General features: G+C 36.4%; 1 protein-coding gene across 1 annotated transcript in view; it reads left to right on the top strand.

Moving 5' to 3' along the window:
* The first annotated feature begins 9,866 nt into the window (after positions 1 to 9,866).
* kdm6ba (lysine (K)-specific demethylase 6B, a) overlaps positions 9,867 to 16,142 on the top strand; it is a 37,211-nt gene continuing 30,935 nt past the window's right edge. The window contains 2 exon segments of the mRNA XM_035435094.1: positions 9,867 to 10,685; positions 12,124 to 13,293. The gene's annotated coding sequence lies outside the window, so the exon portion shown is untranslated.

Raw genomic sequence — 16,142 nt, 5'->3', positions numbered from 1 at the left:
ATCATAAAACCCTTCAGAATAATTTCTAGTCATTTATTTCAATGGGGAAGTTAATTAAACATGATTCTCTATTTGTTTGAATCAAAAACAGGCATTTAAAAATTTTAAAATTTTCAAAATACATTTTTGATCATAAATCCCTTCAGAATAATTTCTAGTCATTTATTTAAATGGGGAAGTTAATTAAACATGATTCTCTATTTGTTTGAATCAAAAACAGGCATTTAAAAATTTTAAAATTTTCAAAATACATTTTTGATCATAAATCCCTTCAGAATAATTTCTAGTCATTTATTTCAATGGGGAAGTGAATTAAACATGATTCTCTATTTGTTTGAATCAAAAACAGGCTTTTTAAATTTTAAAATTTTCAAAATACATTTTTGATCATAAATCCCTTCAGAATAATTTCTAGTCATTTATTTCAATGGGGAAGTTAATTAAACATGATTCCCTATTTGTTTGAATCAAAAACAGGCATTTTAAAATTTTAAAAATTTCAAAATACATTTTTGATCATAAATCCCTTCAGAATAATTTCTAGTCATTTATTTCAATGGGGAAGTTAATTAAACATGATTCTCTATTTGTTTGAATCAAAAACAGGCATTTTAAAATTTTAAAATTTTCAAAATACATTTTTGATCATAAATCCCTTCAGAATAATTTCTAGTCATTTATTTCAATGGGGAAGTTAATTAAACATGATTCCCTATCGGTTTGAATCAAAAACAGGCTTTTTAAAAATTTAAAATTTTCAAAATACATTTTTGATCATAATTCCCTTCAGAATAATTTCTAGTCATTTATTTCAATGGGGAAGTAAATTAAACATGATTCCCTATTTGTTTGAATCAAAAACAGGCATTTAAAAATTTTAAAAATTTCAAAATACATTTTTGATCATAAATCCCTTCAGAATAATTTCTAGTCATTTATTTCAATGGGGAAAATAATTAAACACGATTCTCTATTTGTTTGAATAAAAAACAGGCATTTTAAAATTTTAAAATTTTCAAAATACATTTTTGATCATAAATCCCTTCAGAATAATTTCTAGTCATTTATTTCAATGGGGAAGTTAATTAAACATGATTCTCTATTTGTTTGAATCAAAAACAGGCATTTTAAAATTTTAAAATTTTCAAAATACATTTTTGATCATAAATCCCTTCAGAATAATTTCTAGTCATTTATTTCAATGGGGAAGTTAATTAAACATGATTCTCTATTTGTTTGAATCAAAAATAGGCTTTTTAAAATTTTAAAATTTTCAAAATACATTTTTGATCATAAATCCCTTCAGAATAATTTCTAGTCATTTATTTCAATGGGGAAGTTAATTAAACATGATTCTCTATTTGTTTGAATCAAAAACAGGCATTTAAAAATTTTAAAATTTTCAAAATACATTTTTGATCATAAATCCCTTCAGAATAATTTCTAGTCATTTATTTCAATGGGGAAGTTAATTAAACATGATTCTCTATTTGTTTGAATCAAAAACAGGCTTTTTAAATTTTAAAATTTTCAAAATACATTTTTGATCATAAATCCCTTCAGAATAATTTCTAGTCATTTATTTCAATGGGGAAGTTAATTAAACATGATTCCCTATTTGTTTGAATCAAAAACAGGCATTTTAAAATTTTAAAAATTTCAAAATACATTTTTGATCATAAATCCCTTCAGAATAATTTCTAGTCATTTATTTCAATGGGGAAGTTAATTAAACATGATTCTCTATTTGTTTGAATCAAAAACAGGCATTTAAAAATTTTAAAATTTTCAAAATACATTTTTGATCATAAATCCCTTCAGAATAATTTCTAGTCATTTATTTCAATGGGGAAGTTAATTAAACATGATTCCCTATCGGTTTGAATCAAAAACAGGCTTTTTAAAAATTTAAAATTTTCAAAATACATTTTTGATCATAATTCCCTTCAGAATAATTTCTAGTCATTTATTTCAATGGGGAAGTAAATTAAACATGATTCCCTATTTGTTTGAATCAAAAACAGGCATTTAAAAATTTTAAAAATTTCAAAATACATTTTTGATCATAAATCCCTTCAGAATAATTTCTAGTCATTTATTTCAATGGGGAAGTTAATTAAACACGATTCTCTATTTGTTTGAATAAAAAACAGGCATTTTAAAATTTTAAAATTTTCAAAATACATTTTTGATCATAAATCCCTTCAGAATAATTTCTAGTCATTTATTTCAATGGGGAAGTTAATTAAACATGATTCTCTATTTGTTTGAATCAAAAACAGGCATTTTAAAATTTTAAAATTTTCAAAATACATTTTTGATCATAAATCCCTTCAGAATAATTTCTAGTCATTTATTTCAATGGGGAAGTTAATTAAACATTATTCTCTATTTGTTTGAATCAAAAATAGGCTTTTTAAAATTTTAAAATTTTCAAAATACATTTTTGATCATAAATCCCTTCAGAATAATTTCTAGTCATTTATTTCAATGGGGAAGTTAATTAAACATGATTCTCTATTTGTTTGAATCAAAAATAGGCTTTTTAAAATTTTAAAATTTTCAAAATACTTTTTTGATCATAAATCCCTTCAGAATAATTTCTAGTCATTTATTTCAATGGGGAAGTTAATTAAACATGATTCTCTATTTGTTTGAATCAAAAACAGGCATTTAAAAATTTTTAAATTTTCAAAATACATTTTTGATCATAAATCCCTTCAGAATAATTTCTAGTCATTTATTTCAATGGGGAAGTTAATTAAACATGATTCTCTATTTGTTTGAATCAAAAACAGGCATTTAAAAATTTTAAAATTTTCAAAATACATTTTTGATCATAATTCCCTTCAGAATAATTTCTAGTCATTTATTTCAATGGGGAAGTAAATTAAACATGATTCCCTATTTGTTTGAATCAAAAACAGGCATTTAAAAATTTTAAAAATTTCAAAATACATTTTTGATCATAAATCCCTTCAGAATAATTTCTAGTCATTTATTTCAATGGGGAAGTTAATTAAACACGATTCTCTATTTGTTTGAATAAAAAACAGGCATTTTAAAATTTTAAAATTTTCAAAATACATTTTTGATCATAAATCCCTTCAGAATAATTTCTAGTCATTTATTTCAATGGGGAAGTTAATTAAACATGATTCTCTATTTGTTTGAATCAAAAACAGGCATTTTAAAATTTTAAAATTTTCAAAATACATTTTTGATCATAAATCCCTTCAGAATAATTTCTAGTCATTTATTTCAATGGGGAAGTTAATTAAACATTATTCTCTATTTGTTTGAATCAAAAATAGGCTTTTTAAAATTTTAAAATTTTCAAAATACATTTTTGATCATAAATCCCTTCAGAATAATTTCTAGTCATTTATTTCAATGGGGAAGTTAATTAAACATGATTCTCTATTTGTTTGAATCAAAAATAGGCTTTTTAAAATTTTAAAATTTTCAAAATACTTTTTTGATCATAAATCCCTTCAGAATAATTTCTAGTCATTTATTTCAATGGGGAAGTTAATTAAACATGATTCTCTATTTGTTTGAATCAAAAACAGGCATTTAAAAATTTTAAAATTTTCAAAATACATTTTTGATCATAAATCCCTTCAGAATAATTTCTAGTCATTATTTCAATGGGGAAGTTAATTAAACATGATTCTCTATTTGTTTGAATCAAAAACAGGCATTTAAAAATTTTAAAATTTTCAAAATACATTTTTGATCATAAATCCCTTCAGAATAATTTCTAGTCATTTATTTCAATGGGGAAGTTAATTAAACATGATTCTCTATTTGTTTGAATCAAAAACAGGCATTTTAAAATTTTAAAATTTTCAAAATACATTTTTGATCATAAATCCCTTCAGAATAATTTCTAGTCATTTATTTCAATGGGGAAGTTAATTAAACATGATTCTCTATTTGTTTGAATCAAAAACAGGCATTTAAAAATTTTAAAATTTTCAAAATACATTTTTGATCATAAATCCCTTCAGAATAATTTCTAGTCATTTATTTCAATGGGGAAGTTAATTAAACATGATTCTCTATTTGTTTGAATCAAAAACAGGCATTTAAAAATTTTAAAAATTTCTAAATACATTTTTGATCATAAATCCCTTCAGAATAATTTCTAGTCATTTATTTCAATGGGGAAGTTAATTAAACATGATTCCCTATTTGTTTGAATCAAAAACAGGCATTTAAAAATTTTTAAAATTTCAAAATACATTTTTGATCATAAATCCCTTCAGAATAATTTCTAGTCATTTATTTCAATGGGGAAGTTAATTAAACATGATTCTCTATTTGTTTGAATCAAAAACAGGCATTTAAAAATTTTAAAATTTTCAAAATACATTTTTGATCATAAATCCCTTCAGAATAATTTCTTGTCATTTATTTCAATGGGGAAGTTAATTAAACATGATTCTCTATTTGTTTGAATCAAAAACAGGCATTTAAAAATTTTAAAATTTTCAAAATACATTTTTCATCATAAATCCCTTCAGAATAATTTCTAGTCATTTATTTCAATGGGGAAGTTAATTAAACATGATTCTCTATTTGTTTGAATCAAAACAGGCATTTAAAAAATTTTAAAATTTTCAAAATACATTTTTGATCATAAATCCCTTCAGAATAATTTCTAGTCATTTATTTCAATGGGGAAGTTAATTAAACATGATTCTCTATTTGTTTGAATCAAAAACAGGCATTTTAAAATTTTAAGCAGTTTTTCCACATTTTGGACATAAGACTATAGGCTTATGTATTTTTCAATTTTCCACCAAAATACATTTTTGATCATAAATCCCTTCAGAATAATTCTTAGTCATTTATTTCAATGGGGAAGTTAATTAAACATGATTCTCTATTTGTTTGAATCAAAAACAGGCATTTAAAAATTTTAAAATTTTCAAAATACATTTTTCATCATAAATCCCTTCAGAATAATTTCTAGTCATTTATTTCAATGGGGATGTTAATTAAACATGATTCTCTATTTGTTTGAATCAAAAACAGGCATTTAAAAATTTTTAAATTTTCAAAATACATTTTTGATCATAAATCCCTTCAGAATAATTTCTAGTCATTTATTTCAATGGGGAAGTTAATTAAACATGATTCTCTATTTGTTTGAATCAAAAACAGGCATTTTAAAATTTTAAGCAGTTTTTCCACATTTTGGACATAAGACTATAGGCTTATGTATTTTTCAATTTTCCACCAAAATACATTTTTGATCATAAATCCCTTCAGAATAATTTCTAGTCATTTATTTCAATGGGGAAGTTAATTAAACATGATTCCCTATTTGTTTGAATCAAAAACAGGCATTTTAAAATTTAAAAATTTCAAAATACATTTTTGATCATAAATCCCTTCAGAATAATTTCTAGTCATTTATTTCAATGGGGAAGTTAATTAAACATGATTCTCTATTTGTTTGAATCAAAAACAGGCATTTTAAAATTTTAAGCAGTTTTTCCACATTTTGGACTTAAGACTATAGCCTTATGTATTTTTCAATTTTCCACCAAAATACATCTTCATTTATTTCATTTTCACTTTAATATGATGTCGTGTTCTGATGATCCCTCTCTTCAGAGGACACCTGGGCTAACTGCGACCTCTCGGTGAATCATTTCACTTACAATCCCCCCTTTCATTGCACTCTTGTTACATATACCTCATTCCTGCTCTTTTTGTAATTAATATTTCCTTCCTAATATTGTAGCTTGTTTTTCCTCCTAGTTAGGTGTCCTACAAAATAGGAACCCTATTGTTTTTGTTAGTATTATTATGGGTCCTACAAAGTAATTGAAAACCCATTTAATATTGATGGAAAACAAGGCAAATATCATGAATACTATAATACAAATGCAAAATAATATGTTTGAGGTCATTTTACAAACAACAATGTTCTCCCTATAAAAAACATGCATTTCTTTGATAATTTGTTTGGTCATAGGTACATATGCTACGAGAGACATTATTTGGTTCATTCAAAATCATTAACAAACCCATGTCCTAACCTTTCTTCAAGCTGCTAAACCCAACCGTAAACTTGCCTCAACCCACAGACTTACCATTTTCCTAACCCTAACCCTAACGCTAACCCTAGCTGTACCCTAGTTTGAGCCCTAAACACAATTTGAAGCCATTGGTACCTTCGAAAACATCTGAAAACCCATTTATACTTGATGGAAAACAAGGTAAATATCATGAAGACAAAAATACAAATACAAAAAAATATGTATGAGGTCATTTAAAAAACATAAATGTTCTCCTTAAAAAGACATGCATTAATTAGACCTTTTGCATGGTGATAGAGACACATGCTAGTAGAGAAATTTTTTTGTTCATTCAAAATCATTCACAAACCCATGTCCTAACCTTTCTTCAAGCTGCTCAACACAACCGTGAACTTGCCTCAACCCTCAGACTTACCGTTTTCCTAACCCTAACCCTAACCCTAACCCTAGCTGTACCCTAGTTTGAGCCCTAAACACAATTTGAAGCCATTGGTACCTTCGAAAACATCCGAAAACCCATTTATACTTGATGGAAAACAAGGTAAAAATCATGAAGACAATAATACAAATACAAAATAAAATGTATGATGTAATTTAAGAAACTTAAATGTTCTCCTTAAAAAAACATGCATTTATTACACATTCTGTATCGTCACAGGTACACATGCTACTAGAAATTTTTTTTAGTTCATTCAAAATCTTTAACAAACACATGTCCTAACCTTTCTTCAAGCTGTTAAACACAACCGTAAACTTGCCTCAACCCTCAGACTTACCATTTTCCTAACCCTAACCCTAGCTGAACCCTAGGTTGAGCCCTAAACCCTAATTGAAGCCATTGGTACCTTTGAAAACATCAGAAAACCCATTTAATATTGATGGAAAACAAGGCAAATATCATGAAGACAATAATACAAATACAAAATAATATGTATGAGGTCATTTAAAAAACATAAATGTTCTCCTTAAAAACACATGCATTAATTAGACCTTTTGCATGGTGATAGAGACACATGGTAGTAGAGGAATTTTTTGGTTCCTTCAAAATCATTAACAAACCCATGTCCTAACCTTTCTTCAAGCTGCTCAACACAACCGTGAACTTGCCTCTACCCTCAGACTTACCGTTTTCCTAACCCTAACCCTAGCTGAACCCTAGGTTGAGCCCTGAACCCGAATTGAAGCCATTAGTACCATTAAAATCACCTGAAAACCCATTTTAAATTGATGGAAAACAAGCTAAATATCATGAATACTATAATACAAATGAAAAATAATATGTTTGAGGTCAAACAAACAACAATGTTCTCCATATAAAAAACATGCATTTCTTACACAATTTGTTTGATCATAGGTACATATGCTACGAGAGACATTTTTTGGTTCATTCAAAATCATTAACAAACCCATGTCCTAACCTTTCTTCAAGCTGCTAAACACAACCATAAACTTGCCTCAACCCTCAGACTTACCGTTTTCCTAACCCTAACCCTAACCCTAGCTGTACCCTAGTTTGAGCCCTAAACACAATTTGAAGCCATTGATACCTTCGAAAACATCCGAAAACCCATTTATACTTGATGGAAAACAAGGTAAATATCATGAAGACAATAATACAAATACAAAATAATATGTATGATGTCATTTAAGAAACTTAAATGTTCTCCTTAAAAAAACATGCATTTATTACACATTCTGTATCGTCACAGGTACACATGCTACTAGAAAATTTTTTTAGTTCATTCAAAATCATTAACAAACCCATGTCCTAACCTTTCTTCAAGCTGCTAAACACAACCGTAAACTTACCTCAACCCTCAGACTTACCGTTTTCCTAACCCTAACCCTAACCCTAGCTGTACCCTAGTTTGAGCCCTAAACACAATTTGAAGCCATTGGTACCTTCGAAAACATCCGAAAACCCATTTATACTTGATGGAAAACAAGGTAAATATCATGAAGACAATAATACAAATACAAAATAATATGTATGATGTCATTTAAGAAACTTAAATGTTCTCCTTAAAAAAACATGCATTTATTACACATTCTGTATCGTCACAGGTACACATGCTACTAGAAAAAAATTTTAGTTCATTCAAAATCATTAACAAACCCATGTCCTAACCTTTCTTCAAGCTGCTAAACACAACCGTAAACTTGCCTCAACCCTCAGACTTACCATTTTCCTAACCCTAACCCTAGCTGAACCCTAGGTTGAGCCCTAAACCCTAATTGAAGCCATTGGTACCTTTGAAAACATCAGAAAACCCATTTAATATTGATGGAAAACAAGGCAAATATCATGAAGACAATAATACAAATACAAAATAATATGTATGAGGTCATTTAAAAAACATAAATGTTCTCCTTAAAAACACATGCATTAATTAGACCTTTTGCATGGTGATAGAGACACATGGTAGTAGAGGAATTTTTTGGTTCCTTCAAAATCATTAACAAACCTGAATTGAAGCCATTAGTACCATTAAAATCACCTGAAAACCCATTTTAAATTGATGGAAAACAAGATAAATATCATGAATACTATAATACAAATGCAAAATAATATGTTTGAGGTCATTTAACAAACAACAATGTTCTCCCTATAAAAAACATGCATTTCTTACACATTTTGTATGGTCATATGTACCCTAGTTTGAGCCCTAAACCCTAAATGGGCTTGGACATGTTCGTAGGGCCCCGCATTGCTGCTTGCAGCTATATTTATTATTAGGGGTCCTACGAAGTCTTCTCATGAACACTTTACCTGATTCTGTCACCATGGCACGTGTACTCTTGGGTATTCTCTCGATCAAGGGTGATAAGGAAAAGTTGTTTCGTTAAAAATTGCGTGATTTGTGTGTGATATAGTTAGCACTTTATGCTAATGCACATTCATTTTTCGAAGTAATGTTTCTCATGAACCGGAAGTTGTATTATCTCATGCACGGGTAGATTGCCCAAAATCCTGACATCTACGCCACTTGGACTCTTTTCTCCTTCTCCTACTATTTACCCATATTGGACATGTTTGTAGGGCCCCGCATTGCTGCTTGCAGCTATATTTTGTATTTGTGGAACTGAGAGAACTGTGTGAACTGAACTGGACAGCTGTGGCTATAAATAACTATACAAAATTAGTAGGCTATTGTACCTTATCGATCCTGTTTTGCAGTTGTTCCAATGACCATGATATGCACTTTTGTACCTCGTTTGGATAAAAGCGTCTGCAAAATAAATGCAATGTAAAAGATTACAAATTCTACACATAGCAGACCTTTGCCATGAATATTCCGTGTGTGAGTGTGGCGAATAAAGAGTAGCCTACATGTTCCACATTTTTTTAAAATGCTGATAAAATGTGAGATCCGAAGTAAATAATCACTCACCTAATTGGCTACATCAGATGGTGTTCAGTATTTTGAGAAATGGCTGTAATCATTGTTAATAAATAAGAAAAATGGTTGAAAATTGGTCGAGACTAATAATCAATTTTACGGGAAGATATCGTCCAGTCAGTTTACCTCTTATCAGCGCCCGGTGGTGCACGCGCTACTGAATGAGATCTTTCGTGCCGAACCTTGTAGTAGGATATTCGAAAATTCGGAACGCCACTGGAAACTGAAAGAAGTGCATGACTGCCACCTTGAGGCCATTTGTATATTTACAGATTTTACTTGTATCGCTGGGAGTCGAGAACTTTCTCTCACGGTAGCGTATCGGTATGGCTGGAGTTAATGATGTTGTTCAGTTTAGCTGAAATTATACCAACCTCGACCGTCAAACAAGCATCATCATTCCACGAGAACATGACAGCTCTATTCATACGTTCAATTCTCCTGTCCTTTCCTTCTTTTCTATCCTCTGTCTCTCTATTCTCCTTCATATGTCACAACTCATTTCAAGCCACAGTAACGTGAAGGCAACCAATAACTGCGCGAGCAGCGTGTACACAACGCCAGTCCTCCAGCATCGACTCCAGCGTCCGTCCACCGAAAAATTCCTTAAGAAGAAGAGCGAGAGAGAGGGAGCGAGAGAGAGAGGGGGAGTGAGAGAGGATGGGGAGTGAAGAGGAGGCTTGAGAGTGCGCTAGAGAGTATGTGCTTAGCAATGGAATAAAAACTGCGCAGTTCTTCCGTTCTTAGTGGCCTCCGCCAGTTTTGACTCGGTCTAAAAACATACGCATTTTGATTATAATATACAATTTCACACCTGGACTGATTCTACCTTTCGACTCATGCTTTTTTTAAAAGAAGCAACAGCAGCCCTCTCATTTCTGGATTTTTAAAAATTATTTGAAATGATTATCCACTAAAATTGGGACTACATGGCATTGGCATTTTTGGAGAAATATGTAGTTCGTTTAACGGTTGTCATCGTGTTCGTTTTTACCTTAACTCGCGCATCTTGTGTTTTTATTGGTGCTGCGTGTGTGGTTGCAGCACGTGCAGCTATTTGGAGTTATGTACGCATGTCCAATGACATAATCCTATTCGTTTCACAGACTGGTGGTCGTCTACATTAACGGAAGGAGAGGTGATGAGGTCTGTAGTTCAACGTTTATCAGTAGGCCTAATGACGAAGTTGGCTACGGCTATTGTGGGATCTCTCAACGAGAACCATGGGGTAAGGCAGCAGCATAACTTTATTAACTTAAACTTTTCCACTTAAGTTTTATGACAACAGCCAATAACTGTGACGCATTTCAAAGTCACTCGTGTTAAGTGGCCTTACAATTCCTGAGTTTTTTAGGCATTGGGCATTAACAGATGAGATATCCCTTCGTGATTCGGCTGCGCTATAGCTACTGTGACGTTCGTGTTATCCGTTTACCGTTTCGCTTCATAGATCCACGCGACATTATCGTGGGGAACATGCATATACAACCAAAAACAGACTGTTCCTCTGAGCTGTGAGCGTTTTATGCGTGTTCAGTTCTTCATCATAGACCCGTTCCCAACGCTAAGGCATTAGCTAAAGCATCCCGTCCGGTACAAGAAAGATGCCAATACAGCAGTTAAAACAGTGAGTGTCACGTAGCGTCGTGATTACAGCCCAACCAGATTGAACGAAAATATTATGCTGTTATTTCAAATATATCGGGTGACGTAAAAGCAAGATATGTCTCGAATCTGTGCAGGTATTTCTCAGTGATGTAGGCTGATTTCCAGTTCTACCTTAAGTGTGACGCAGGGAAGTTCTGGTGGGTTAGAATATTAACGGGAACAGGGGGAGAACAGCAGGGTAACGCTGAGCAACGTTTACAGCGGTGCTGATGGGCGTTTGGGTTTTTTTGATGTAGTCCGTTTTTAACACTTTCAACCCCATCTCGAAACTGTGCTGTCATTCGCTCCTCTGGTAACGGCTGTTATGTATAAATAACGCGGCGATGCTCTGCTTTCACCCCGAACTCACTTACTGAGGTCAGAGTCCCTCCATGTCATCCACAAACTAGGAAGACCTGTGAACCAGCGCAGCATCTGCGTTCCGGAGATTTACAAACTTGGCTCAGATAAAAATAAATAAATACAATTTACAAGGCGCATATAGCCACCTGAGGGCGCGCTAGCTTCAAATACGAATATAAGCCTGCATTTGTTGTACACGGCTCAAAACGACCACGCGGGAAATCTTCGCTGATCTCCGTTACATAGAATGCGCGTAACAAATAGACTATGTATTGTATGTATAACCCTAGCACCTAATATTGTCTCCAAACGCGCAGGCCTGTCAGTTCTGAAATATATTAAAACTCAACATGCTCTCCAACATGTCAGTTCTGAAATATATTAAAACTCAACCTGCTCTCCAACACGTGTCAGTTCTGAAATATATTAAAACTCAACATGCTCTCCAACATGTGTCAGTTCTGAAATATATTAAAACTCAACCTGCTCTCCAACACGTGTCAGTCCTGAAATATATTAAAACTCAACATGCTCTCCATCACGTGTCAGTTATGAAATAACCTCTGTCAGATCTGAAATATGTGCCATCAGAGGTTTTTAGTGTTTTCTAACTGCATGTTTGAAACTCAACCGTCCTCTACCCTCTCTTTCCTCAGAGAGATGCTCCGGGCACATTCTGCCCCCCGCCAGCTGATCCAGGATCAGCTCACGACCCGTAAATCTCACCCCAAACACCACGCCCAAACAGGTCAGGCTGACCCCAAACACCACGCCCGAACACTCTGTGTATTTATGCAGCAAAGCAAACGCCCAGCTGCCACTCGGCCAATGGGAGAGGCTGCCACACGGCCAATGGAGAGTCTGTGACTCAGCCAATGGAGAGACTGTGACTCAGAACAATGGGAGAGTCTGTCACTCAGCCAATGGAGAGGCTGTCACTCAGCCAATGGAGAGACTGTGACTCAGAACAATGGGAGAGTCTGTCACTCAGCCAATGGAGAGGCTGTCACTCAGCCAATGGAGAGTCTGTCACTCAGCCAATGGAGAGTCTGTGACTCAGCCAATGGAGAGACTGTGACTCAGAACAATGGGAGAGGCTGTCACTCAGCCAATGGAGAGTCTGTGACTCAGCCAATGGAGAGTCTGTCACTCAGCCAATGGAGAGACTGTGACTCAGAACAATGGGAGAGTCTGTCACTCAGCCAATGGAGAGGCTGTCACTCAGCCAATGGAGAGACTGTGACTCAGAACAATGGGAGAGTCTGTCACTCAGCCAATGGAGAGGCTGTCACTCAGCCAATGGAGAGTCTGTGACTCAGCCAATGGAGAGACTGTGACTCAGAACAATGGGAGAGGCTGTCACTCAGCCAATGGAGAGTCTGTGACTCAGCCAATGGAGAGTCTGTCACTCAGCCAATGGAGAGACTGTGACTCAGAACAATGGGAGAGTCTGTCACTCAGCCAATGGAGAGGCTGTCACTCAGCCAATGGAGAGACTGTGACTCAGAACAATGGGAGAGTCTGTCACTCAGCCAATGGAGAGGCTGTCACTCAGCCAATGGAGAGTCTGTCACTCAGCCAATGGAGAGTCTGTGACTCAGCCAATGGAGAGACTGTGACTCAGCCAATGGAGAGACTGTGACTCAGAACAATGGGAGAGGCTGTCACTCAGCCAATGGAGAGTCTGTGACTCAGCCAATGGGAGAGAGCCACATATGTTGAGAGAGTGGGGTGCATCTCCAGCAAGGAGCCAGTGAAGGTGGAATGTGTCAGGTGCAGTCACTCAGGGAGGGGGCGTGGCTTGTGTGGGCTGCAGGGGAGGCCAGGTGAGTCACATGACCTGAGTGGACTTTACATCCTGTGTGTTTGTGAACCTGAAACCTTTCACATACAGCAACACGGTCTATTCTGTACCACTCACACACGCACACGCACGCACGCACGCACCCCCGCAAGCGCACACACACACACACACAGGCACACAAGCACGCACCCCCGCACACGCACACTCCCATCAGTCTGGGCTTTACAGTGACCTTGTGTCCTCACAGGGTGTGTGTGCCCGTGTGTGAGTGTGTGTGTGTGTGAGTGTGTAAGAGCTGATGCATGCATGCACAGTGTTTGTGGTTTCCTGGCAACCAAGTCTGTATACAGTCTCTAAGGTTTGTGTCACACTCACCTACTAAAACACACACAGACCCTCTAACGCACACAGACACACACAGACGCTCAAACACACACAGACGCACACAGACCCTCTAACGCACACAGACACACAGACGCTCAAACACACACAGACACACACAGATGCTCTAACACACACAGTCACACATAGACGCTCTAACACACACAGACACACAGACGCTCAAACACACACAGACGCTCTGACACACACAGACACACAGACGCTCAAACATACAGATGCTCTAACACACACAGACACACAGACGCTCTAACACACACAGACGCTCTGACACACATAGACACACAGACGCTCTAACACACACAGACGCTCTGACACACACAGACGCTCTAACACACAGACGCTCTGACACAGACAGATGCACAGACGCTCAAACACACAGACACACAGACGCTCTAACACAGACAGACATACAGACGCTCAAACACAGACAGACGCACAGACGCTCAAACACACAGATGCTCTGACACACACAGACACACAGATGCTCAAACACACAGACGCTCTGACACACACAGACACACAGACGCTCTGGCCAGTTCAGTGTGAGTTCCAGTCCCTGTCAGGTGGGGGTACTCTGTACAGCCCGGAGAGTCCAGGGAAAGTTATCAGTATGTGCAGAGAGCAGTCGCATCCCTGGATCTGAAAAGCCTTAAAAGTAAATATGCAGAAATCAGGAATAGTCCATATAAATCTGTTCTGTGGGAGTCACTGTGAGCAAGGCCATTAGCAGAGGTGAGTGGGAATGTCTAAAAGCTTGCTGCTTCACTGAGGGGGTAGGGGGGGACAGGGGGGTTGCCAGGTTGCCTGGGGGGTTGCCAGGTAAGCCATGGCTGGCCTTGCAGACAGCTCCAGGTCCTGTCACGGACAGACTGAGAGCAGGTTTCTGTTACCATGGTAAAAATGGAATACTGCAGCTGAACTCTCTGCAGGGGCATTCTCATTGGTGGAGGGCCTGCAGATAACTGCCGTGTGAGCTGTCAGCTGGCCAATGGAGCACAGGCAGAACAGTTGCTGTTGCTAAGGGGAGCTGCTTGAAAATGGAGTCTGTCTCTCTCTCTCTCTCTCTCTCTCTCTGCTTCCCTCTCCCTCTGTCTATTTTACCTCACATCTTTTTTTCTCTCTCCCTTACTTTCTTTTTCCATGTCCTCCATCCCTGGCTCTGTCCCCCCTCTCTCAGTCACTCTGTCTGTCCAGCTAATATGGACAATATAAATATTGGGTAGGAAAGACATGAGGAAATTAGGTGCATTTCAGGGCAAAATACAGAGAGAGAGGATGGAGATAGAGAATGAGAGAGAGAGAGAGGTGGGAGAGAGAGACAGAGAGAGGAGAGAGAGAGACAGAGAGAGAGGTGGGAGAGAGCGACAGAGAGAGGAGGGAGAGAGACAGAGAGAGGAGGGAGAGAGACAGAGAGAGAGGTGGGAGAGAGAGAAAATGACAGAGAGAGCGGTGGGAGAGAGAGACAGAGAGAGGAGGGAGAGAGCGACAGAGAAAATGAGAGAGAGAGAGAGGTGGGAGAGAAAGAAAATGACAGAGAGGGAGGGGCCACAGAAGGATTGGGGGATTTTCATTCTGATGGTTGTGGGGGTTAGTGTGGGTGTTGGGGAGAGTGTAGAAGTCAGCCTGTGTGTGGTGTGCTCATGGTTGCATACAGAGCCCCCCCCCCCCCCCCCCCCCCCCCCCAGTGCCCAGTGTCTGAGCTGGTACACCCCTGGCAGTGCCCAGCACTGCTACAGTAAGCGTCTGAGCTGGGTGTTGGGGGTGAGTGGTTGAGTATTGGGGAAGGTGATTGGGTGATGGGGAGAGTGGTTGAGTATTAGGGAAGGTGTTTGGGTGTTGGGGGTGAGTGGTTGAGTATTGGGGAAGGTGATTGGGTGTTGGGGGAGAGTGGTTGAGTGTTGGGGAAGGTAAATGAGTGTTGGGAGAGAGTGATTGAGTGTTGGGGAAGGTGATTGGGTGATGGGGAGAGTGGTTGAGTGTTAGGGAAGGTGATTGGGTGATGGGGAGAGTGGTTGAGTATTAGGGAAGGTGTTTGGGTGTTGGGGGTGAGTGGTTGAGTATTGGGGAAGGTGATTGGGTGATGGGGAGAGTGGTTGAGTGTTAGGGAAGGTGTTTGGGTGTTGGGGGTGAGTGGTTGAGTATTGGGGAAGGTGTTGGGGTGTTGGGGGTGAGTGGTTGAGTATTGGGGAAGGTGGTTGAGTGTTAGGGAAGGTGATTGGGTATTGGGGGAGAGGGGGTGGAGTTGAAGGCCACAGAGAAGGGTGAAATCATTTACAGCCAATGTGCACGTCATTTTATCACTGGAATAAATATTCCTGATGTCATTAAATTAACATAATATTTGTAATTATTTGTCCTCTGTCAGAATGTATTAGAATATAATCTTAGTGTAGATAGAGGATGCAGTCACATTTCCTGTAATAAAACTAAAATATGCAGAAAAAAAGCTTTCCCAGGGTAAGCCTATAA

This window comes from Anguilla anguilla, chromosome 9, assembly GCF_013347855.1.
Source record: "Anguilla anguilla isolate fAngAng1 chromosome 9, fAngAng1.pri, whole genome shotgun sequence".
In the NCBI taxonomy this organism is placed as follows: domain Eukaryota; kingdom Metazoa; phylum Chordata; class Actinopteri; order Anguilliformes; family Anguillidae; genus Anguilla; species Anguilla anguilla.
This window is presented reverse-complemented; position numbering and strand designations above follow the sequence as displayed.